This window comes from Cannabis sativa, chromosome 6 (assembly GCF_029168945.1).
Source record: "Cannabis sativa cultivar Pink pepper isolate KNU-18-1 chromosome 6, ASM2916894v1, whole genome shotgun sequence".
NCBI classification, from domain to species: Eukaryota; Viridiplantae; Streptophyta; class Magnoliopsida; order Rosales; family Cannabaceae; genus Cannabis; species Cannabis sativa.
Genome location: NC_083606.1, coordinates 49,006,099 through 49,031,695, shown reverse-complemented (window position 1 = coordinate 49,031,695; position 25,597 = coordinate 49,006,099). Strand labels below are relative to the sequence as shown.

At 39.1% G+C, this 25,597-nt stretch overlaps 1 non-coding gene across 1 annotated transcript; it reads right to left on the bottom strand.

Moving 5' to 3' along the window:
• Positions 1–23,202: 23,202 nt before the first annotated feature.
• On the bottom strand, positions 23,203–23,309 carry LOC115696060 (small nucleolar RNA R71). The gene has a single exon (XR_004007658.2). It is a non-coding gene; the product is annotated as a small nucleolar RNA R71 (small nucleolar RNA).
• Between the last annotated feature and the right edge of the window lie 2,288 nt (positions 23,310–25,597).

Here is a 25,597-nt window from a genome sequence, read left to right as displayed (position 1 = left end):
AAAATTCGAACCCTAAACAGCTCTAACCCTAACAGCCCCTGAAACTCAATTTCACAAGTTCAAACTAAAGAAAAACTTCAAAAACATGCTCAAGGGTTCTAGCGTTTTCCCTTAGCTTCAAGAGTGCTTGATTCCCTAGTTGAATTCCAGAAAAATGTTGAAGAAAAGAGGTGATCTCCTCTGGTTGCTTCAGCCGAAAGAAAGAAAGAGAGAAAACTCTCTAATTTTGATTTTTTCCTTCTAATTTCTTTGTTTTTTCTAAAATGAGTCTTAAGAGTAAATTAATTAATTCTTGCTGAAAACTTAACTTACTAGGTGTCATTCACCTAGGGCAGCCACCTATCCTTTACCAAATAAAATGACTAAAATGCCCTTTAAATCAAACTTAGGTATTTCCAAGACTAGGGGTAAAATGGTCAAATTCCATAACCCCGCTCCACCCCGATATATTATTTTCTCTAAAATATTTCCTACTAGAAATAAGGTTCTAAACTTACCCATGTGATCAAACTAGCCATCCATCACATTTTCCGTTGTCGCCGAGCAAAAAATTACAAAAATAACATATTTCACATATAAGCTAAATAATACCCCTAGAGTTTAATAAAATCTCCGGAATTGAGAAATTATAACTCTAATATTTATTTCTAAATATTGGGGTCCCCAATTAAATAAATTCATAAATAATAATAAAATAATAAAAATTAGTGCTAATTGCCTTTACTAATCCAAATTACCAAAGCGGTCATTACAATTATCCCCCCGTTAAAAGGATTTCGTCCTCGAAATCTAACCTGAATAGCTCTGGATGTTGAGTCCTCATATCAGACTCCAACTCCCAGGTGGCTTCCTCCACCTTGATGTTTCTCCAGAGCACCTTAACTAGAGCAATAGTCTTGTTTCGAAGAACTTTTTCTTTTCTATCCAGAATCTGTACAGGTTGCTCTTGATAGGATAAGTCTGATTGTAGTTCAAGGGCTTCATAACTCAAGATATGAGTCGGGTTTGACACGTATTTCCTCAACATGAAAATATGAAATACGTCATGAACAGCCGACAATGCTGGTGGTAAGGCTAGCCGATATGCTACCTGCCCGACCTTCTCAAGTATCTGAAATGGCCCAATGAACCTAGGGCTCAACTTACCCTTCTTCCCGAAGCGCCTAATACCCTTCATTGGTGAAACCCGCAGGAAAACATGTTCCCCTGCCTGAAATGTAACATCTCTGCGCTTCGGATCATCATAACTTTTCTGCTTGCTTTGAGCAGCAAGCATCTGAGCCTTGATCTTATCAATAGCCTCATTGGTCCTCTGCACTAACTCTGGACCCAAGTACTTCCTTTCTCCTGTTTCGTCCCAATGAATAGGAGAAGGAAATTTCCTACCATATAACATCTCATAGGGAGCCATCCCTATTGTACTCTGGTAGCTATTATTGTAGGAGAATTCAATTAAAGGCAAGTGCTTACTCCATGAACCTTCAAAGTCCATGACACAGGCTCGCAGTAAGTCTTCCAATATCTGAATGGTTCTTTCTGACTGACCATCAGTCTGAGGGTGAAAAGCTGTACTAAACTTTAACTTGGTACCCATAGCCTTCTGAAGACTCATCCAAAATTTCGATGTAAACTTTGGATCCATATCTGACACAGTAGATTTAGGGGCTCCATGGAGACGAACTATCTCCTTCACATACAATTCAGCGTACTGATCCACTGAATATGTAACTTTCACTGGTAGAAAGTGAGCTGATTTTGTGAATCTGTCCACGATGACCCATACTGAATCATACATTCCCGAAGTTCTAGGAAAGCCAGTTACGAAATCCATTGCAATGTCGTCCCACTTCCATTCAGGAAGGACTAAAGGTTGCAGTAACCCTGCCGACCTCTGATGTTCAGCCTTGATTTGCTGGCAGGTTAAACACTTGGACACGTAATCCACCACATCTCTTTTCATCCCATACCACCAGAAGTAGGGTTTCAAATCATGATACATTTTGGTGGTCCCCGGATGCAATGAATAAGGTGTGGTGTGAGCTTCATCAAGTATCTCTTTCTTAAGCTCATTAACCTCAGGAACACAAACTCGAGCTTTATATAACAACATTCCACTGTTCGAGACTGAAAAGTCTCTAGGCCGACCAGCCATAATCTCATCTCGAACTTTAACTAGCTCAGGATCCTCAAGTTGAGCTTTTCTGACCCTCTCTAGCAGATCAGATTGAAGTGTTAAATTGTGTAACTTTCCAACTACGAACTCAATCCCTGCGCTAACCATTTCAGAGGCTAGTTGAGGGGCTATCAAAACCGTGGTGCAAACCTGCCCGGGACCTTTTCTGCTTAAAGCATCGGCCACAACATTGGCCTTCCCGGGGTGATATAGAATTTCACAGTCGTAGTCCTTAACCAATTCTAACCACCTTCTCTGCCTCATATTCAAATCCTTCTGGGTGAAAAAGTATTTGAGACTCTTATGATCAGTATAAATCTCACACTTCTCACCATAAAGATATTGTCGCCATATCTTTAGAGCAAAAACCACAGCAGCAAGTTCTAAGTCATGAGTTGGATAGCGCTGCTCATAATCTTTCAGTTGTCGAGAGGCATAAGCTATGACTCTGTCAGCTTGCATCAGAACACATCCCAGACCTTGTCTGGATGCATCACAATAAACCATGAATTTCTCTTGATCTGATGGCAAAGCTAACACCGGAGCTGTTATCAAACATTGCTTCAACTCCTGAAAGCTTGCTTCACACTTGTCTGACCACACAAATTTCTAATTTTTCTTGGTCAATTTGGTTAGGGGCATAGAAATTTTAGAAAATCCTTCGACGAAACGCTGATAATACCCTGCTAAACTGAGAAAACTTCGAACCTCCGTCACAGACTTTGGCCTCGGCCAATTCTTCACTGACTCCACCTTGTTTGGATCAACCATAATCCCATTCTTTGACCCAGAAAGCACACCTCAGACAACCAGAATTTGCACTTTTTGAACTTTGCATACAACTTGTGGTCCCTAAGTCGCTGCAATACCATTCGAAGATGATGCTCGTGCTCCTCTTCTGACTGAGAGTATACAAGAATGTCGTCGATAAACACTATGATGTAGTTATCGAGGAAATCCTTGAATACCCTATTCATAAGATCCATAAAGGCCGCAAGAGCATTAGTCAATCGGAATGACATTACCAGGAACTCATAGTGTCCATATCTGGTTCTAAAAGAAGTTTTCGGTATGTCCTCCTCTTGAATTCTAAGTTGATGATAACCAGATCGCAAATCAATCTTCGAAAATACTGTCTTTCCTTGAAGCTGATCGAACAGATCGTCGATTCTGGGCAATGGGTACTTGTTCTTAATTGTCTGCTTTTTTAGTTCCCGATAATTAATACACATTTTGAGGGAACCATCTTTCTTTTTCACAAACAGAACCGGAGCTCCCCAAGGCAATACACTGGGTCGGATAAATCCAATGTCAAGCATCCCCTGAATTTACAACTTAAGCTCCTTGAATACTACTGGAGCCATCCTATATGGAGCTTTAGAAACATGTTCGACTCCAGGTGCCAGATCAATTACAAAATCAATCTCTCGCTATGGCAGAAATCCCGGCAACTCCTCGGGAAACACGTCGAGAAAATCTTTCACCACCCTGACTGCCTCAGGCCCAAATGTTTCAGGTCTGCTGGAGTCAATTACCACTGCTAGAAATCCTACACAGCCACTGTATAGTAAATCTCTAGCCCTCAGCACAGAAATAACCGGGATCCGAGACCCCTGGACTGATCCAACATAAACAAATGGATCTTCACCTTCTGGCTGAAAAGTCACCATTTTTCGCTTACAATCTATACTGGCCGAATACTTGGACAGAAAATCCATTCCCAGTATAATGTCAAACTCAGTTAATTTCAATTCTATAAGGTCAGCGCTCAACTCCCTATCTTTGATCTTAACCGGCATAGACCTAATGCGCCTATTAGAGATAACCAACTCCCCGCAAGGCATTAGGGTTCCAAACCCTCTTTCTAAAATATCACAAGGCCTACCAAAAAGATCAATTACTCTTGTAGCTACATATGAGCGTGTAGCTCCTGAATCAAATAAAACTGTAAACAAGGAGTTTTTGACGGGAAGCTGACCTGTCACAACAGAAGGACTGGCTGCAGCATCGGCTTGGGTGATAGGGAACACTCGAGCAGGAACTAGTTTCACCTCAGCTTTTGGCTTCTCCTTCTTTGCCTGGGGGCAATCTTTCTTGAAATGCCCCACCATGCCACATAGGAAGCATGTCTTCCGGTTACACTCTCCCGGATGATGTTTCTTGCACCGTGGACACTCAGGGTAAGAGTAACCCTAGCGTCCACCTCTGCCTTAGTTCCCACGGAACCGCTTACTTTGCCCTGAGCCACCAGAAGCTGGGATAACTTTCCTATTCTGCTCAGTGGTGGAGTCACCACCATCCCTACCATAAACAGGAGTAGGAACAGTGGGGGTTCCACCAACACTCGGAGTCACCCGGGGCTCCTGAAGAAATTTCACCGCACCCTCGGCTCTCAAAGCCTTTTCGACCATTTTTGCGTATGTAGTTGCCTCGGTGGTAGTAATCAACAAATTGTGCCTAATCTTCGCACTCAAACCAACCAAATAATTCTCTTTCTTACTGAAATCAGTTGGCACAATTCCCGCTGCGAGCTTGGCCAGACGGTCAAACTTTGTCGTATACTCAGTAACCAACATTCCCTCAATTTTAACCAGTTCAGTGAACTCTTTCCGCTTTGCACTGCGGACAGCTTCATTGTAATATTTGGAGTTAAACAACTCCTTGAATTCTTCCCAGGTCATCACTCTGACGTCCCGAGTGAGGGTTATCAACTCCCACCACACGAGAGCGTCTTCCTGAAACTGGAAAGTGGTGCATGTCACCCGATCATTACCAACCACTCCCATCAACTTGAGGATACGCTCGATCACTGTGAGCCACTGCTCAGCCTTCATTACATCAAGACCTCCCAGAAACACTGGAAGTGCCTGCTTCCGGAACCTTTCATACATCAGGATACGCTCGATCACTGTGAGCTACTGCAGGCACCACTGGAACTGCAACGGCCTGAACAACTTGAGGAGGCACGACAGGAGGACCCTGCTGCCTCAATCTCTGAATCTCTTCATCTGTTTGGCGGATCCGATGTTGCATTTCCGCAAATCTTTGCTCCTAGTCTGGAGGAGCTTGTGGTGGATTTACAGGGCAACCACCCTGAGCTCTACCACGGCCACGGCCGCGACCACGAGAATTTCGGGGATTTCTCTGACCGCCTCCAGTCTCAACCATATCACCCAGACTTCTTGTATTTCGTAGGGCGTCCATTTTATAGGACTTAGCCTACGAATCCACAAGCCAGGCAGGTTAGACAGCGATCAAAACTTAGCACCGCTCTTAAGGACTTAAAGGCAACAGACTTTTTAAAATAAATAATTAAAATCTAATATGCTTCCTAACATGCTTTCACATTCACAATTATTTAAAATACTAAACAAGTACGGGCTTATTGAACCGTGAACCGAGCTTTCTCTGATGAAGATTGTACATGTCTTAGCAAGCTTCGGTAGACAAACCTGGCGGCTCTGATACCAAAATTGTAACGCCCTAATGCTAAGGCACACTACAGTGCTTTTTCAATTACAGTGCAATCTTAGCTAATCAAAGAATTTTCTCAAAAAACGTGTCAAATTCAAACTTTTATACTAATTATTAAACTTTATAATATAATAAAATATTTACAAGTGCCGGGATTCCGTTTTAAAACTTTGTAAAATTAACATTCCAAAATATACATTTATTACAAGTCGCACAACGACTACCAAAATACAATCCCAAGATGTCCCGAGACCGAACACTCCAGGTCGCACTGCTTTGACATGTACAATCCCACCCGAGCTCAGGTTCACTCCTGTTCAGCCTTCGCCGTTCCTTTACCTACACATGGAAGCACAACTGTGAGTCGACAAACTCAGTAAGAAATGCATATAACATATCATATAATTTCTGACCTGTAATTAGGCGCCCATACACCTATTTACAGGGATTAACAGATGAGCATGAACGTTCAATACTAGGGTACAACCACTATACCACATACACAACGTACCTTACTGTACGAGTGTTGGTAGGGTTTACTTCGTACCCTGAGTACCACTGAGTTATATACCACACACCTTAGCACTTTTCCGTACTCGTGTTGGTATCAATGTATTGTACTCACAAACAACAATCACTATACCAATGCACTCTGTATCATATCTATACAAGTGTTGGTAGTGTAAATAAAAATCTAAGCATGCATATACATACATTCAGATAATCACATCACATATTATATTCAGTTCTTACCTGATTTCTGAATTAAAGTGTGCTGGCCGACCTGAGCGGAAATCTCGTGCTAGATGGATGCCCTAATCACATTTTGAAACCGGGTAAGTTACATGATTAAAACCCCAATCCCGAGAAACCCAAAACCAAAACCCTAGGTTCTGCTATGCTCTCAAAGGGTTATTCTAACTCTGGAATTGGGGAAACACCCAACTGAGGCATCGCAAAGGCAGAAATTGAGAAAATGAAAGGCTCGGGGAACCCTACCAAAACTGGCTAGCCGGTTTTTGTGGCCCTGGCCGGTTTGCACCAGGTTTCCGAAAGCCCTTCATTTGTTGCTCAATTCTCCACAAATTGCCATGAAACCTTCCAGAGTACCTAATAAGGGCATACACAATAAAACCCAGCCAGTATTTCACAGAACAAAACATTAAAACTCAAGTTGCCATTAAAGCTCAAAGCTTTGAACTCAAAGCTCAAAGTTGAATAAAACTCAAACCAATCAACAAAACCAGCTACTAGGAACTTAAATCAACTCAAATGAACCCTAAAATTCGAACCCTAAACAACTCTAACCCTAACAGCCCCTGAAACTCAATTTCACAAGTTAAAACTAAGGAAAAACTTCAAAAACATGCTCCAGGGTTCTATGGTTTTACCTTAGCTTCAAGAGTTCTTGATTCCCTAGTTGAATTCCAGAAAAATGTTGAAGAAAAGAGGTGATCTCCTCTGGTTGCTTCAGCAGAAAGAAAGAAAGAGAGAAAACTCTCTAATTTTGATTTTTTCCTTCTAATTTCTTTGTTTTTTTCTAAAATTAGTCTTAAGAGTAAATTAATTAATTCTTGCTGAAAACTTAACTTACTAGGTGTGATTCACCTAGGGCAGCCACCTATCCTTTACCAAATAAAATGACTAAAATGCCCTTTAAATTAAACTTAGGTATTTCCAAGACTAGGGTTAAAATGGTCAAATTCCATAACCCCACTCTGCCCCGATATTTTATTTTCTCTAAAATATTTCCCTCTAAGAAATAAGGTTCTAAACTTACCCATTTGATCAAACTAGCCATCCATTGCATTTTCCGTTGTCACCGAGCAAAAAATTACAAAAATAACATATTTCACATATAAGCTAAATAATACCCCTAGAGTTTAATAAAATCTCCGGAATTGAGAAATTATAACTCTAATATTTATTTTTAAATATTGGGGTCCACAATTAAATAAATTCATAAATAATAATAAAATAATAAAAATTAGTGCTAATTGCCTTTACTAATCCAAATTACCAACACGGTCATTACAAATAACCATCCATAAGGGGGACGAAGTCTAGCGTCTCGAGGTTATATTAAAAACATTTAACCATTGTAAGACCAACAATGGAGATCGAATATCTCTTTGATTAAAGCTTAGTATTTAAAATAATGTATTTTTAATTAATCATTTATTTTAAGCTATACTTTTCAATAATAAAAATTGCGTGAAGGCCGGATGGTGAGTCTTAACCTGGTTCTTAGGGGCATCGAGGTTGATGGTCTGGGAGGCTCGCTTCCTGTTTGCAGTTGTCTTCCTAGGCATTTTGAGGGGCTCCACGTAGACATCAGAGGAAGTCTCCAAGGCAGTTAACCTCTTCTTTCCATTCTTTCTTGAGGAATAAAGAAGGTCTTCAAGATCCAATTCTGAAAGACAAAACAATGTGTAAATATTTGTTTAAAAACAAGAAAAAGGGAAAATTGGGAAATTATTTCCCGCTTAAGGGATTTACCATAATCATAAGAAGACGAAGAAGGAGGACTATAATATTCACTAAAATCTCTACATCCTGTGATCCTAAATATGTCGTAGGAATTAATTGGTTCTAAATACCAGCTCGAATCTGTATGACCTGACCTATCCAGTATGGTCCCGTACTGGTCGGCTATCCCATAATATGAGTTAGTACAACTAATTTGAACGTGGAATTCGGGGTACCAACTATCAAACCTATGTGCAATGCAATCTATGAGGAATGGATTCCATGTATAGAAATTATACTGGCTATCTCAAAAAGACACTAATGTGGTACGCTCGGTCCTAAGCACTGTGGGTGACCAACCACATTGATTACCTTGGAACGCTCCTTCTTTGCCTTCCCAAGGAACTATGTTCTGAAGATAGTGCACCCGAGCCATGTAGTCCCGAGTATCCTCGTCAGTTGGGACCGAAATCTGCTGCCACGATGCATACTTGGGATATTTATAATCACTAGTATACTCGTTCTCAGCGAGGAGGCCCACGGACCTCAGGTTGACCTCGTTCAAAAGGAACTCAGCTGATCGGAGACCGTATGGAAGACCCAGCAGGAGCCTACGTCGCTCGGCCATCTCGGGGGTAGGAGTTGGTCTTTTCGTAACTGCTGTCAAAATAATAAGATTATAAGTCAGCGAGGCTAAAACTGAAGACATGGAATAATTTAAAACCAAGTTTAAGGCAAATAGTCACTTACGTATTATGCGGAAGGTGGTTGTATTGATTAGGGAGAGGCCACTCATCTAGAAGAAGCCCTCTTTGAAATGGGTTTTGTTTGGCAACCCAACAATTATCTTGCGATCGCCTGTGTGAGTCCCAAGATAATAAAAACCTCCTCCAGCATTCTTCTGTTGGAAATATTTTACCAGGATCTTAGATTTACTAACAAGTATGTTGTTTAACATCCTAAATATGAACTTCTAAAATGATATGAAATAAACACATGTAAAGTATGAGAAACCTTACAGTGGTTGCAGCGGAATATAATGTCTCCTTCCACTCTGATCTCTAACCCTTGTATCCTTTCTGTCGCATAGTATCACCAAGATCTAAGCCCGAAAGTCCTTCTCTTGAATCTGGATTCTTCACAATCTTCCACACTATGATTGAGGTACCACTTGATGTGTGTGGGCACTCACTCACTCACTATAGGGTTCGGTTTTCAGAAGTGAAGAAGAGGAAGAGAGAGTGGCGACTAGGTTTAGGAAGAAGGCACTTAGTTTTTCTCTGAAGGAACAAGATGCATCATCTTTTCTCCTGAAGCCATCACTATCTATTTATAGTCTACCACCTAGGGTTAGGTTAGATTTATTTGGCATTAAAATAATGAAAAAATAAATGATAAATAACCAACATATGTGGCCGGCCATGTATAGGATAATGGGCCTCACTTTTGCAATTTTGCTGGTTTATCATTTCTACATCTCATTTTCTCAAAAACACCAATTTTCCAATTTAACCATTTGTTGTCGGAGGAATTTTGATAACACCAATTTTGTGCGAGTATTCAAGGGCTACTTGGATACCAAAAAATAGATATGCGAGTACTCCCTTAGAATAGCGAGTACTCAAAGAATATAGTGTATAATATACGCGAGTATTGTGAATAGTATAAAATAGACACAAAAAAGTATAGTGGTTCAGCAGGAGCTTCGGGCTTGGCCTGCCTAATCCACTGTTGAAAAGAGTACTCTGGCTCTGTTTCTTTATTCAGATCAGCCCCCTTTGAATGGAGGGGGAAGCCCCTACTTATAGGTAGTAGACATCAATTACAAATAATGGCCATAATGAGACCGTTACAAAATGATAATAATAATAATAACAGGCTTATTAATCAAATTAATTACAACGGTTATAAAATATGTGTAACGTTTGTCATGAATGCTCTTTGAATGCTTGACTGTTGACTTCCGTTGATTGGTGTATGTATTTGTGCCTTTCCCTATTGATACTGCGACTTCATCAAATATGCGAGGTGTGCCTTTCTTAATATAGCGAGGTCTCTTTTAGTTAATATTGCGAGATCATTTCTTTCGGTACTGCGAGTACTATAAAATTGCGAGCCACCTTCAATACAGCGAGTTCTCTATAGACAAGTCCTTCTCGCGGGGAGGGTAAATTTATGCCGATAACACATGCCCCTAGTTCTTCAGTATAGCTTGTTCTGTCCTGGAGAACTTAAAATAGTCAGAGCCCGCGTTTGTCGATGATCATTATGCCTTATTCATGTTGTGCATCACATTTACGATTGGTTATCTAAACTCGCAAGTCTCTTATAAGACCATCGCACAATAAAAATGTGAATCTCGCGGGATTCTTTTGGATGTGTGAACCGGTCGTGGTTCATATTGATGCATGGACCTCGCAGGGTTTTCATTGGTGCATGAACCTGTCGGGGTTCTTATGAACCTTGTGAGGTTCTAATTGATGCATGAACTTCTCGTAGTTTGCACTGATGTATGAACCTTACGGGGTTCAAATAAATGCACAAACCTCTCGGGGTTTGTTTTGTTGTGTGAACCTATCGGGGTTCTTAATTCATGGAATGGCTACGACCAAACAGGTCGCGTATCGGGCATTAATGTGTGAACCTATCGGGGTTCTTAATTCATGGAATGTCTGCGACCAAACGGGTCGCGTATCGGGCATTCATGTGTGAACCTCTCGGGGTTCTTATTTCATGGAATTCCTGCGACTAAACGGGTCGCATATCGGGTATTCGTGTATGAACATCTCGTGGTTCTTAACTCGTGGAATGCCTGTGACTAAACGGGTCGCGTATTGGGCATTCGTGTGCTGACAACATAGAACTCGCGGGTTCTGGTCGAGGTGTCGTGCACATTAGTCATACGGACCAAGTGTTTGTAAAGATGCGATCTTTTTATAGGCACGGGGGAGAAGCACTGGCTCATCGCATATACTTGATATATGTTGCGACTGTGCTAACTTCTCTCTACGTCCTGCTTTTAATCTTTTTACTATGCGATGCATAGTGTGCGACTAGACCCTGTCTCGGTCACACCTTCTCGTAAGTTTCGATCATGCGAGGAAATACTCTGGGAATTGCTCCCCCATCATGTCCCTAGTTCTTGCGATGACATGTTGTTGTCTAATTGTTGAATTTTTCTTGAGGGACATTTGATTTGTCACATTGCAGGTGATCTTTAGTTTTACCTTATCGAGGTTTTTATAATGACTATCGATCATCATTTATATTTTCAAGATGCCCTGCCAGCAAAACTCTTTGGGATCTGCACTGTTCGTTAGGACGGAGAGGCAATTTTTTCATGAATCGTCCAAATAAGGCATAGATTTGGCCAAATATACGATGTGCTAGTGTTAAAAGTACCGGGCACGATCAGGGGTTCGCAATAAACTTATTATTTTATCATGCAAAAACGAGTCTTTGGACTCGCCTATTTGTGATGATTAAAATAATTATTGCAATAAACTTTCTAAATAATTAAGCAAAAATGAGCGCACATAGCTCGCCAATTTGCAATTACTTACGAATGAGCATAGTTAGCTCTAAGTATCATGCAAAAAATGAGCATATATTGGGCTCGCCAATGAATGAATAAATGTATAAAGAGCATACTTGGCTCCTAAATAGCCATGCAAAAATGAGCACTGACAGTGCTCGCCAATTTGCGATTAGATAAGCATAATCGTGGGCAAATATGAACACTATTTTTTACTTGCCAATTATTTGTGAGCGTATGCAAAAATGAGCATTATAGTTGGCTCTAAGTATCATGCAAAAATGAGCACACATTGGGCTCGCCAATTTGCGATTATGAAGAAATGAGTATTGCAATACGCTCATAAATAATTATGCCAGAAATAAGTGTCATTTTTCACTCCATTTTGCAAATAAAATGAGCACATGTAAAAATATAGCTCATGCATTCAGATGCATTTCTATCCCCTCGGATAATTATGTATCAAATATGAAATAATTATTTGACCAAAGTGTTGAACTTGATTAAAATAAAAGAAAAAGTGCACCTGGTAATCTGTAGGCATTGGGCTATCCGCACATATAACGTCCAAGCATTGATTGATTCCTTCTCGTTCCTCTAATGTATCGTACCTCTTTACTTTTATATATCTGATATATAAGCGGGTGGTATTTACCAAGTGGGCCATCGGGCCCTAAAATGAGACGAAAAAGTCTTTTGACTTTGGTAATTATTTTATCGCCCGAACCTTTTCAGTAAGGTTCGATTCTTTCATTTTTCTGAGATGTTAGCCAGCAAACCTTTTGGGTTTGTGCTGCCCGATTGAATCGGAGTGGTGCCTAAGCGAGGCATTGGCCATATTTGCGATGTGCTAATGGGTAAAAATAATTAAGCACTATCGCGAGTTTGCCATATACTTGGTATTTTAGTATACAAAAATGAGTGTTTTAACTTGTCTCTTTGAGAGTACATAAGCATAATTATGAACTTGTCAAGTAATTTTGCAAAAAATGAGCACATGTAAGGCTCGCCAATTTACAAATAAAAATATAATAGTGAATTTGCTCAATGACGCAAAAATGAGCACTATATTAGGCTCGCCTATTTGCAATTATGTATAAGCGCAATAATAATTTTGTTGAGCAATTATGCGAGAATGTATACACGTGGGGTTTTCCAATTTTGCAATTGCAATAAAATTTGGTCTCAAATTTTGCAAGACTACATATATGTATTTTCATCCTATAGTTAACTTTCTTTACGAAGAAAAAGAATATATATATATATAAGTAAATTAAGAGCACCTGACTGAAATATGGGAGAGGTTTGACCAGCGAGTTATCATATTTCGTGGGATATGATGCGACTTCTAAATTCAGCTCACTTTATCATAATTCCATAATTAACTATGCAAAATTTCACCAGGTCACGTACCTATATTCAATATTCTCTCTGTCAAATTTCAGTGGGTCCACTCCCAATTAATTGTCTTTTACATTTGCTTTTCTCGTGAAAATTGGGCTTTATCCTTCTCAAGAAATTAATTCAAGGCCCAAAACTTTAGTAGGGCTTTCCTAGTTTACCAATCTCCTCCTTCGTTTGTAGCAGCGCCGATAATGGCATTTCAACACTTAGCTCCTTCAAGTCCCTCCTTTTCGTAACAGCTTCTTTCTTAATTTATATTATTTTTCATGCACTTTTTTGACCCTTCCTTCCATCCGTTGAACTGCCTCCTTTATGAATTTAATGTATTGATTTCATCAAGCCGTTTTAGCGTTTGGTTACGATGCATGATGAAATTTATTGAGTTGTTTCTAATGGAGATGTCGCTTGGGTTCACCGATTAGATTCTTTCTTTGTTGAGCACCCTTATCACTGCTTATTTCTTAGGGCAATTTTCTTTGCTATGCCGCCATTTATATTGCCACCGTTGTAATGATTTCTTGAACGGTGCGAGGTTGTCATTTCCAGAATGTTCGACATGTGTTTCATGCGACTTCTTATCTGACCTATGAGATTCTCCAAGGTTGCGATTCTCCTCGCGGCGATAACTTTTGACCATCTTGTTATGGTTGCTTTGGGGCCATTTTGGTAAGAACTCTTTGCCATTGCTTCTGCCCCTGATATTGCTATAATAAAGACTTGTTGTGAAAGTAGGATTTATATCATGTTCTTCGCTATTTGTGGTCTCTTCGAAGGAGATCAAAAGTCGAAGTGCATCTATGCTTGAGCGGCTCCAAAATAAGAGCGTCTTCAGAATCTGAGCAACTCCGTAACCCGAGATAGCAGTAAGAGTCATTCCTTCTTGGGAAATTTTGCTCAGGTCGGGGATGTTTGTCTCTTCACGGGAGTTTGTGGATAATCTCCAACGAAGATGTTTATTTGATTTTGCTGATGTGAATTTTCCTCAGGGAATTCTTTGTGTTGCTCTTAACAGTGCTGTGGATGATCTCTTGATTTTTGTTGATCTCTGAGTGTCGGGGTTGCTCACATCTTGTTTGACTAAACATGTTGATTCTGTGTATACCCGGTTAATCACGTCGTGATTTTCCTCCGAAAATCATAATTTTTTTTTCCCACAGATGGCGCCAAATGTTGTCGGAGGAATTTTGACAACACCAATTGTGTGCGAGTATTCAAGGGCTACTTGGATACCAAAAAATAGATATGCGAGTACTCCCTTAGAATAGCGAGTACTCAAAGAATATAGTGTAAAATATACGCGAGTATTGTGAATAGTATAAAATAGACACAGGAAAGTATAGTGGTTCAGCAGGAGCTTCGGGCTTGGCCTGCCTAATCCACTGTTGAAAAGAGTACTCTGGCTCTGTTTCTTTATTCAGATCAGCCCCCTTTGAATGGAGGGGGAAGCCCCTACTTATAGGTAGTAGGCATCAGTTACAAATAATGGCCATAATGAGACCGTTACAAAATGATAATAATAATAATGATAACAGGCTTATTAATCAAATTAATTACAACGGTTATAAAATATGTGTAACGTTTGTCATGAATGCTCTTTGAATGCTTGACTGTTGACTTCCGTTGATTGGTGTATGTATTTGTGCCTTTCCCTATTGATACTGCGACTTCATCAAATATGCGAGGTGTGCCTTTCTTAACATAGCGAGGTCTCTTTTAGTTAATATTGCGAGATCCTTTCTTTCGGTACTGCGAGTACTATAATATTGCGAGCCACCTTCAATACAGCAAGTTCTCTATAGACAAGTCCTTCTCGCGGGGAGGGTAAATTTATGCCGATAACACCATTTAAATGTCGATTTTAATTATTTAATAACTACAAATTAATTATTAAATAATATTGTCACTTAATATATTTATAAATTAGACTAACTAAGTTCTCTTAATTAACAAATAAACCCTAGAAACTCTTTCTTCACAATTTAGCCCTTGCTTAGAGAAAATTTATAAAGACATAGTCTAATTTTAGAATTATAATTGATTAATCAAAATCAATTAACTGAGTCTTACAAGTAGTATTGTCTCAACTAGTATGGGGACCATGGGCCTATATATCCGAGCTTCCAATAAGCAGACCAAGAACTTACCAAGTAAATTCCCTCACTTATTAATTCCTTGTTGCATCCAAGCATAGAACTTGGAATTGCACTCTCAACTATATAGAGTGCTCTATATGTTCCACCATATAGATACGCTATCAATTATCCATTGTTATAATCCCAATAATCAATGATCCTCTATAGATGATTTACATTGTATAGGGATTAAGTTACCGTTACACCCTTCAATGTATTTTATCCTTAAAACACATAGCCCCGTATAAATGTTATTTCATCGAACTGAAATGAGTACTCAACCGTTTATCTCTGTTTAGCCAAGCTCGAAGGAAATCATCATTTCACTTCTATTTGCTAGATAGAAGCTATAGATTCCATATCTATGTTTAGCGCTCCCAGTCAATTGCACTACCATGTTCCCAACATGTACGTATCACCCTGACTCAAAAGTAGGCTTAACTAACAAATCAAAGAACATGTAAAATACTTCTGAGATTGAACCTAACCATATCAGGATTAAGATCATTTGATTTAGGATCAACTAGGTGATATTGAATTGAATAGATATTACGGTAAGTTTAATATATCTAAATCAAAGTTCAATATCGGTCCCTTCTAATGCATACTCCATACATACAGCCTAAGCTTTACTTTAACCAATGCTCTGGAAAGAACATAGCACTTATCCAAGGTGCAAGTAAACTATGTTGTAGATTTACATATCAGTTAAACCCTGTGTACTGATAAATCTAGGAATATTTATTTAATCACATAATCTTGATTACTTTCCACTGTGCTGACGACACAATAAACAAGAATATAAATGTGATATGGGTTTGGATGAATTTATAAATCAAATAAACAAGTAAATGATAACATGAACCAAATGACACGCAAAGTGATGAAAAATACTTCTGTTTCTTTATTGATATTTAAAAGATAAAGATTACATTGAAATGGAGTTTTATTTAGGGCATAAAACCCAACAAACTCCCACTTGCACTAATATAAAATAATCAGTACATTTCAATTAATCCTAAATTCTGACGGTGCTTTTCAAATGCAGTTCCTGCCAAGACCTTGGTGAATGGATCAACCAGGTTGTCCTCTGTGTCCACTTTTTCCACCAGTACATCCCTTCTTGCCACATATTCTCTGATGATGTGATACTTCCTTTCGATATGCTTGCTTCTCTTGTGGCTTCGAGGCTCCTTACTGTTTGCTATGGCCCCAGTGTTATCACAAAGCAAAACCAGTGGGTTTTTCCATTCCAGGGACGACACCGAGACCAGTGAAGAACTTTCTAAGCCAGACAAGTTCTTTTGCAGCCTCTTCAACAGCTATGTATTCTGCCTCCATAGTAGAGTTTGAAATCGCGGTTTGTTTAGCACTTCTCCACCCCAAGAGTAAACACCATCACAGATGTAGATTTCCTGTCATCAAGACATGCCTGGAAATGTAAATCGGTATAGCCTACGGGATTTAAAGCACCACCCTTTTAGACTAACACAAATTGCCTTGTACTCTTCAAGTACTTCAAGATATGCTTAAAAGCATTCCAATGTTCCTATCCTGGATTTATCTGATACGTGCTCACGATTCCTACAACATAACATATGTCAGGTCTAGTGCATAGCATTGCATACATTAGACTCCACAACTGCAGAAGCATAAGGAACCCTTCTCATGTCCTTTATCTCTTGAGGATCAGTGGAACACTGTTCCTTAGATAGACGGATACTAAATCTAGAAGGCATGGTTGCCACTTTGGTGTTGGTCATTGAGAATCTCTCTAAAACCTTATCTATGTAAGTTGTTTGTGAGAGACTAAGGGCTCCGTTCTTCCAGTTTATGATAATCTGAATACCAAGAACATAGGCAGCTTCACCCAAATCTTTCATTTCAAATTGAGTGTCTAGCCATTCCTTGATGTCAGTCATTTTCTTGACAATGTTGCCAATGATCAAAATGTCGTCAACATAAAGGACCAGGAATACTACCACTTGGTTTTCCTTGAGTTGATAAACACAAGGTTCATCTTCATTCTGAAGAAAGCCGTAGGTTTTGATGATTTTATCAAACCTTTTGTTCTAGGAGCGAGAAGCTTGCTTAAGTCCATAAATGGACCTATTGAGTTTGCAAACTTTCTTTTCCTGCCCTGGAAGAACATAGCCTTCTGGTTGCTCCATATAGATGGTTTCTTCAAGAATTTCGTTAAGGAAAGGTGTCTTGACATCCATTTGCCAGATTTCATAATCGAAAGCAGCTGCGATGGAGAGAAGAATTCGGATGGATTTGAGCATGGCGACCGGACTAAAAATTTCCTCATAGTCCACACCTTCTCTTTGGGTGTAACCCTTGGTGACCAGTCTAGCTTTAAAAGTTTCGACTTCGCCTCCAGCGCCTCTTTTCTTCTTGTAGACCCACTTACATCTGATTGGACGATAGTCATCGGGTGCGTCTACATATTCGCAGACTTTGTTCTTTTTCATGGAATCCATTTCTGAATCCATGCCAGTTGACCATTGTTTCCGTTCTGGACTTGCCATTGCCTGTTTATAGGTTAATGGGTCGTCCTCAATGCCGTCACCAACGACCATATTGATTTCACCATGTAAGCCATAAGGAGATGGTTTAGTAAAAACCCTCTAAAACACCCTAACTAGCATAGGCGTGTTGACGTGATTTTAAACGTACTGTGCAGCTCGTTGCTAATCAACGAGGTTAATGAAAATCGTGATTAATTAAAATTTTGCTATTTAATTAAAACTTATATATTACATACAAAATATTTCGGGATCCCGATTACAAAATACTTTACAAAAGTTTACTAGTCATTTACAAAAATATTTGTCGCCTAGCGACTAACAACAAAAGCCTTGATGTCCCGAGGATCGTACGCTCCAGGCCTAACCGCCCCGACATGTACAATCTTCATTTGCTCGTCCTCACGGTTCCTCAGCTTTGGCCTTGCCCTTGCCTACACATAAACATAACCCTGTGAGTCGACAGACTCAGTATAGAAAGCATAATATAATAAACATACTAAATCCCGGGTTATAATCAAGCGCCCATACACCTGACCATAACCCTAACTGAGTCAGGGATGTCCATGATAACGTATGATTAACCGCGAATCTAGCCTATACTCGGTACTCTAGTCGTACCGATGTGGTAGCAATTAATCCATACTATCTGATAGCCTAGCATATATCTGTTGGCATCTCGGTGCAACTCTATGTATACCTCACTGTTGCCCTGATATGCTAATCTGACGGCTATATAAAATTTGCCTAACATATGTCTAATATATTAATCTGATGGCAACTGACATGTACGCTAAACATATATAAGCATATGCATGACATTATACTAATCTTACCTCGATTCTGAATTTACGTGTGTCGGTCAACCTGAGTGGAACAATCTACTCGGCGAATTACAGGCTCCTAAATCATAATAATCACAACACTGATAAGTGACACGCTAAATCACTTCCCGGGGACTTAAACTCAAAACTAGAAGTTTCCCTATCGATAAATAACATGGCAATAACATAAATAACACAAAAATAGTAGACCAGTTCCTCAACTGGAATTCCGGTTCTGGGAAAATTCCTGGAAGCCAACCGGTAGACCGGTTCCTACAGGCCTCCCTGAACCGGAATTCCGGTTCAGTGCAGGAATGGGTCAAAATTTCATATCTCGACCAAAACAACCCCAAACCACATGAGACTCTCCAGACCTGTTCTAAATATCCCAAAGAACAATTTCAAAGCAGCAAAACAACCCTACACACACAGAATCAAAATCCACCATGTGAGCTTCAAGTTTGAGCTTCAAAGCTCAAAGCTTGGCTAACACCACAACCAGCCACTACAACCAGCTTAATTCAACCTAAAACAACATGAATAACATCCAGAAACCAAACTCAAACACAAACAAAAGTCACAGCAGCAAAAACACCATTTTACCATTAAAATTCAAAGTTTTGAGTTTAAAGCTTTACACATGGTTAAAACCAACTAACTAACAACAAAACCAACTTGAATTAACTCAATTAAACATATCTAAACTTCAGAAAACAGCAACAAACACACAGCAACTACAATCATCAAAATCACCAAGCATGCAACCATTTTCTTCCTTAAATTACAAGAAACTAAAGAGAGGGTGCAAGAGCTATACCTAGAGCTTGGATTTCCCTCAAAATCAGCTTGAATCCACAAGGAAAATATCAAACCCTTGCTGCTCAAAGGGGGCCGAAAGAGAGAGTGCTAGAGAGAAAATAAAATTTTGCTTTTCTTTTCTTAATTTTTCCAATTTTGTAAAATGAGTGATAAAATGATTTTTAATACTTCAGCCAAATATAACATAACATAAATCCAAAAATCACCAAATACTAAGTCCACTAAAGGACAAAAGCTTATGGGGCAAAATGACCATTTTGCCCCTCCCATACTAAAAGCATTAAAAAGCACTAAAGAGTATTTTGGGAAAACTCTAAATTCCCGACTAATCCCGACATTCCCAATGTCTAACCATACCGCCCCTCTATACTAAAATATTAGATTGTGATTCCATTGAGCCATACACCGCACCGCGTTCCATGTTGCCGGGCACCGAAAATGCAAAATTATGAAATTTCACTATATGACATATAAAATACATTCTGAATTCAAATAAATCAACATAAATAATTATTTAAATATCAATAAATAATTTTCATAATTAAATCCTAATTATCTGCTAATTTCCAAATTTAAACTAAGCGGTCTTTACACCCTCCCACTACGACGAGGAGCGGTGATCTTCTGAACAGGAACTTGAGTGGTAGTTGTAATGACCGCTTTAGTAATTTGGATTAGTGAAGCCAATTAGCACTAATTTCTGTTATTTTATTAATATTTATGAATTTATTTAATTATGGATCCCAATATTTAGAAATAAATATTAGAGTTATAATTTTTCAATTCTGGGGATTTTATTAAACTCTAGGGGTATTATTTAGCTTATATGAGAAATATGCAATTTTTGTAATTTTTGCTCGGCGACAACGAAAAATGCAATGGATGGCTAGTTTGATCACATGGGTAAATTTAGAACCTTATTTCTTAGTGGAAAATATTTTAGAGAAATTAAATTATCGGGATTGAGCGAGGTTATGGAATTTGACCATTTTACCCCTAGCTTTAGAAATACATATGTTTTAAGTCTAAGGGCACTTTAGTCATTTCTTTTGGTGAGAGTTAAGTGGCAGCCTAGGTTTGTGACATCTAGCACTCTAATTTGTTCAGCAAGGATTAGCTTACTCAATCCTTTATTCATTTTAGAAAAAAAAAAAAACTTCAGGAAAATACAAAGAAAATCAAGAAGCTTTCTATTCCTTTCTTTCTCTCTTCGAACCAGCTCAGGACAGGGGATTAGCTGCTGGTTTTTGAGTGTTTCAGCAAGGGATTCAAGAAGAAATCAAGCCAAGGTAAGCTCTAGAAACTCCTTGCCTTAGTTCTTGAATTTAAGTTTAGGTTGAGTTTGTGATTTTGTGATTTAGTGGCTGTTAGGGTTAGGTTGAGTTATGATTCACATTCTAGGCTTAATTTGAGTTGGTATTAGCCTCTTGTTACTGGTTTTGATGATTGGATTGGGTGTTGTGCAAGTTTGAGCTTTGAGTTCCAAGCTTTGATCTCTAATGAAATATTTGTTTACACTGAGTTTTTCAGTGAAATACAAGTTGGATTATATTATGTATACCCTGATTAGGTACTTTGGAAGGTTTCATTGCGTTTGGTGGAGAATTGAGTAATGAATGAAGGTTTTTGGGAACTCTGGTGCAAACCGGCGGTTTGCAGAGCCTCAAAAACCGGTTAGCAGGTTTTGGCAGGGTTCCCCAGGCCTTTCATTTTCTCAATTTTTGTCTTTGCGGTGCCTTGGTTGGGTGTTTCTGTTGGAAATTATTTTACCAGGATCTAGATTTACTAACAAGTATGTTGGATTAACAACCTAATATGAATTCTAAAACAATGAAAATAAACACATATAAAGTTAGAAAACCTTACAGTGGGTGCAGCGGAATAATATGACTCCTTCCGTTCAGATCTCTAGCCCTTGATTCCTTTCTGTAGTGTTAGGCTAAAATTAGTCTAAGATTCGGGACATATTTCGGTTAGTTTTCACTCTTTGTTTCTAGTTTTAGGGCTATATTACGCTTGATTCTTTTGTTTCAGGTCCTCGGGCATTTAAAGAAAGTATGTACAAGAATTGAGGAAAAATGGTGAAAGAATCGAGAAGAAAAACCAAAATTGGTGTCGCTGCCTGTTCCCGTCGTGACGGGGAATTTGCCAGTCGTGACGGGAACTGGCAGAAAGTTTCAAAAAATTCGAAGCTGAACTCCCGTCGCGACGGGGGCTTTGCCAGTCGCGACGGGGACCCTTATGACGGGATTTTTGGGCAGTTTCGTAATTTCACGAATTTTAAAGATGAGAATTGGTTTAAATAGTAAGGGTTCGTGAAAATTAGAGGGTATTCAGAATTGGAGCCCTAGAAACAAAGGAGGAGGCTAGAAGAGCGGCTTGTGGCGACCCGGATCAATTGCTTCAACTAGTTCTTTCTCTTCTCTTTAATTTTTCTATGTTCTTTTCTATTTCAATGTTAATTATGGATTTGATTATGGATGTTTTGAACTAAACTCCTATTTAGGGAGAATTATGAATGTTGTTTAAGTTTTTCTTAGTTAATGATTAATTGTCATTCCTCCATCTTGATTGTGAACACTATTCATATTTGTGTTTAATTTCCATGTGCAAGATTGATCACCTTTTACATGTTTTATGATCTCAATTCGAAATCTGAAAAGTGAGAATTGAGAATGCTAAAATTGGATAGTCTAGGTTTTGATGTGAAACGAAAGTATTTACATAGCCTTTGTGACATTTAGATTATTGCTTAATGTTTATTTCATGTTAGTTTAATTAAGAGATTAATTAGAGAGCATGAGATTTAGAACCTAGAAGATCTGAAAAGAGCTAGGTTAATTCATAATCTGTCATTCACTTCAAGAGAAGGATAGCATTTAAACATTAACATTGGTAACTTAACAACAGGATTCGTCTCCCTATTTTCTTATCTTGATTAATCTTCCTTTTGTTAGTTTTAATTTTCTGAATTGTTTTATTTAATTCATAAAAGTATTCTTTTACTAGATAGAATCAATAGTATAATTTAGTAGTAATTAGTCCAATTCCCTGTGGTTCGACCTCACCTGTGTGAGTTTACTACTTGATTGCGTATACTTGCGTAGTGTTTATAAATTATAGCAACAAGTTTTTGGCGCCGTTGCCGGGGAATTGTTTAAAGATTAATATTACACAAAATCATACTAACTTCTACTTTGGTTTATTTCTCTTGCTGAATTTCTAACCTGTCACTTGCAAAGCTGCTTTTATCTATTTCAGGTATCGTGAGTGCATGCGCCGCCAAGGGCAAGCAGTTGTGTTGCCCGTTGATCCTGAAATCGAGAAGACTTGTAGGAGAAACAAGAGGAACAAAAGGCAAGAGAGAGTTTCAGCACCTGCTGAAACACCAGAAATCATGGCTGATAACGCCAATGTTGCAAATAATGGAGTAAACAACGGTAATAACGGAGGTGCAGTTGAAGATCAAGCTAATGGCCGTAGCTTGAGAGATTACATTCTTCCTACTTTTACGGGAGTGCAGTCATGTATCAGGCCACCGGCAGTGGATGCTAATAATTTTGAAATCAAGCCTGCCATACTTCAAATGGTGCAGTCCTCAGTTTAGTTTGGTGGCCTCCCTTCTGAAGACCCCAATCTTCATCTATCGAACTTCATGGAACTATGTGAGACTTTCAAAGTCAATGGAGTTAATGATGATGCCATCCGTCTGAGACTGTTTCCATTCTCACTTAGAGAAAGAGCCAAGAGTTGGCTTAATTCCTTGCCACCCAACTCTATTGCCACTTGGAATGACTTAGCCACGAAATTTCTGTCAAAGTACTTCCCTCCAGCAAAGTCAGCCAAGTTGCGAGGTGAAATCAACAACTTTTGTCAGCAAGATAATGAATCTCTCCATGAGGCTTGGGAGAGGTTTAAAGATCTAATCAGAAAGTGTCCTCATCATGGTATTGAGAAGTGGATGCTGGTTCATAACTTCTACAACGGGCTGGTTGGTAACACTAGAACTCTTGTAGATGCAGCAGCTGGTGGAGCTTTTACGAGAAAGAGTGCAAATGAGGCTTACGATCTATTGGAGGAGATGGCTCTAAACAATCAGCAGTGGCCAACTGAAAGGAGTCAAACTAAGAAGGTAGCTGGTGTGCTAGAGGTGGATGCCATTACAAAGCTGACAGCTCAGGTTGAGGCCCTAACAAAGCTGATCGCAGTGCAAGCCAAACAAGCTCAAGTGGTTTGTGAGATATGTGGAGGTCCCCATCACTTTTCTGAGTGTCAGGCAGATGTGGATGATTTGCCAATGGATCAAGCAAAAGCCATTGGAAACTATTCCCACAACAATAATTATGGGCACAACCAACAGGGGTTCTACCAGCAGAGAAACCAGCCCCAACAAAACCAACAACAGCTGCGACAACAAAGTTCTAGTGGAGGCTCCACTATCCAAGCTGATTTATTGCTCCAATTCATGATGGAAACTAGAGCCTCTATTAAAACTCTAGAAACTCAAATGGAACAATTGGCTACTCAAGTGGAAAAACAAGCTCAAGGAAATTCACCTAGCACTAATGATGCAAAAGGAAAAGAGCAATGTAAAGCAATTTCCTTGAGGAGTGGAAAGAAATATGATGGGCCTGAGATGATACAACCAGTGGATGAAGAGATTTAAGATCAAACAGCACCAACTCAAGCATCATCAGATAAGAAGATTACTGATAGTCCAGCACCACCACAGCAGTCTCCACCAATCAGTATTGATCATCATGTGAAAATACCCTATCCTCAGAGACTCCGAAAGACCAATCTAGACAAGCAGCTCACAAAATTTCTAGAGGTCTTTAAAAGACTACACATCAACATTCCTTTTGCTGAAGCCTTGGAACAAATGCCCCGTTATGTGAAGTTCATGAAGGAGATATTGTCTAAGAAGATAAAATTGGAGGACTATGAAACAGTGGCATTAACTGAGGAGTGTAGCGCCATTTTGCAAAAGAAACTACCGCCCAAGCTTAAAGATCCGGGTAGTTTCAATATTCCATGCTCTATACGGGGTTCGGTGGAAACTAAAGCTCTATGTGATCTGGGAGCAAGCATTAATCTAATGCCCTTGTCTGTCTTCAAAAGGCTAGGATTGGGAAAAGCAAAGCCCACAACAGTGACTTTACAACTGGCAGATCGTTCTTTGACTCATCCTCATGGGATAATTGAAGATGTACTGGTGAAGGTTGGTAAGTTTATCTTCCCTGCTGATTTCCTAATTCTTGATATGGAGGAAGATTCAACTATTCCCATTATTTTGGGAAGACCATTCTTAGCCACGGGCCGAGCATTAATAGATGTTCAAAAGGGGGAGTTAAAGTTGAGAGTGCAAGATGAAGAGGTCAATTTTAATGTTTTTTTCCCCAACCGACATTCCTACCTGTTGCAAGATTGAGATGGTGAAGGGTTCTTTTGTTAAAGCTGATAAGAAGAAAGCAAAGCCTAAAGAGCGACTTCGAACGATTCAGCGTCATTGGAAAAGATTGATGTGTGGTAGTTCTGAAGGTGAGCTTACTCTTGTGCGAAACTCTGAAATCAACACGATTGGTGGTAAATTTTCTTCATTTAGTACGAGGGCTCTTTTGGATGAAAAGGGTCCGCCCAACCCCTTCTGATGGGGGTTCAGGTAAGTCCTTCTCACCTTGAGTATAATAGCACATTGGGGACAATGTCATATTTAGTTTGGGGGGAGAGACTTAAAATTTTTAAATTCTGCACTTTAATTTCTGCATTTTAATTATCTGTTTTAGTTAAGGAATGGCAATAAGCTTGACAATAGTTGTATACTGCTGATTAGTGTGATGTGATCTGAAATTGTAAAATAACTGTGTGCTTGATTCTGCTAACTCTTTGGATTAGTTTGGATGCTTAGAAACCTGTGTTTATCTGCAAATACTCAATCTGTGAAAATTGTTATAATTGTTTTACGATGGTTTGTGGTAAGATTGACAGGATAGTTTAGAACTTGCATGTTTATTCTTTTGAGACGAAATCCTTGATAGTGTTCAATTGGAATATGACTTAGGCATTTATTGGATAGTTTGAGCCTTTCAAGCCTACCGTAATAAGATGTATCCATAGTTAACTTGTTGAGCCTAAACATGTTATGTTTTTCACCCATCGATTTGAAAAATTGCAACCACACTATTAATTTTTCTTCACCATGTTATCCATGATATCATAAGTTACATAATTAGTTTGGG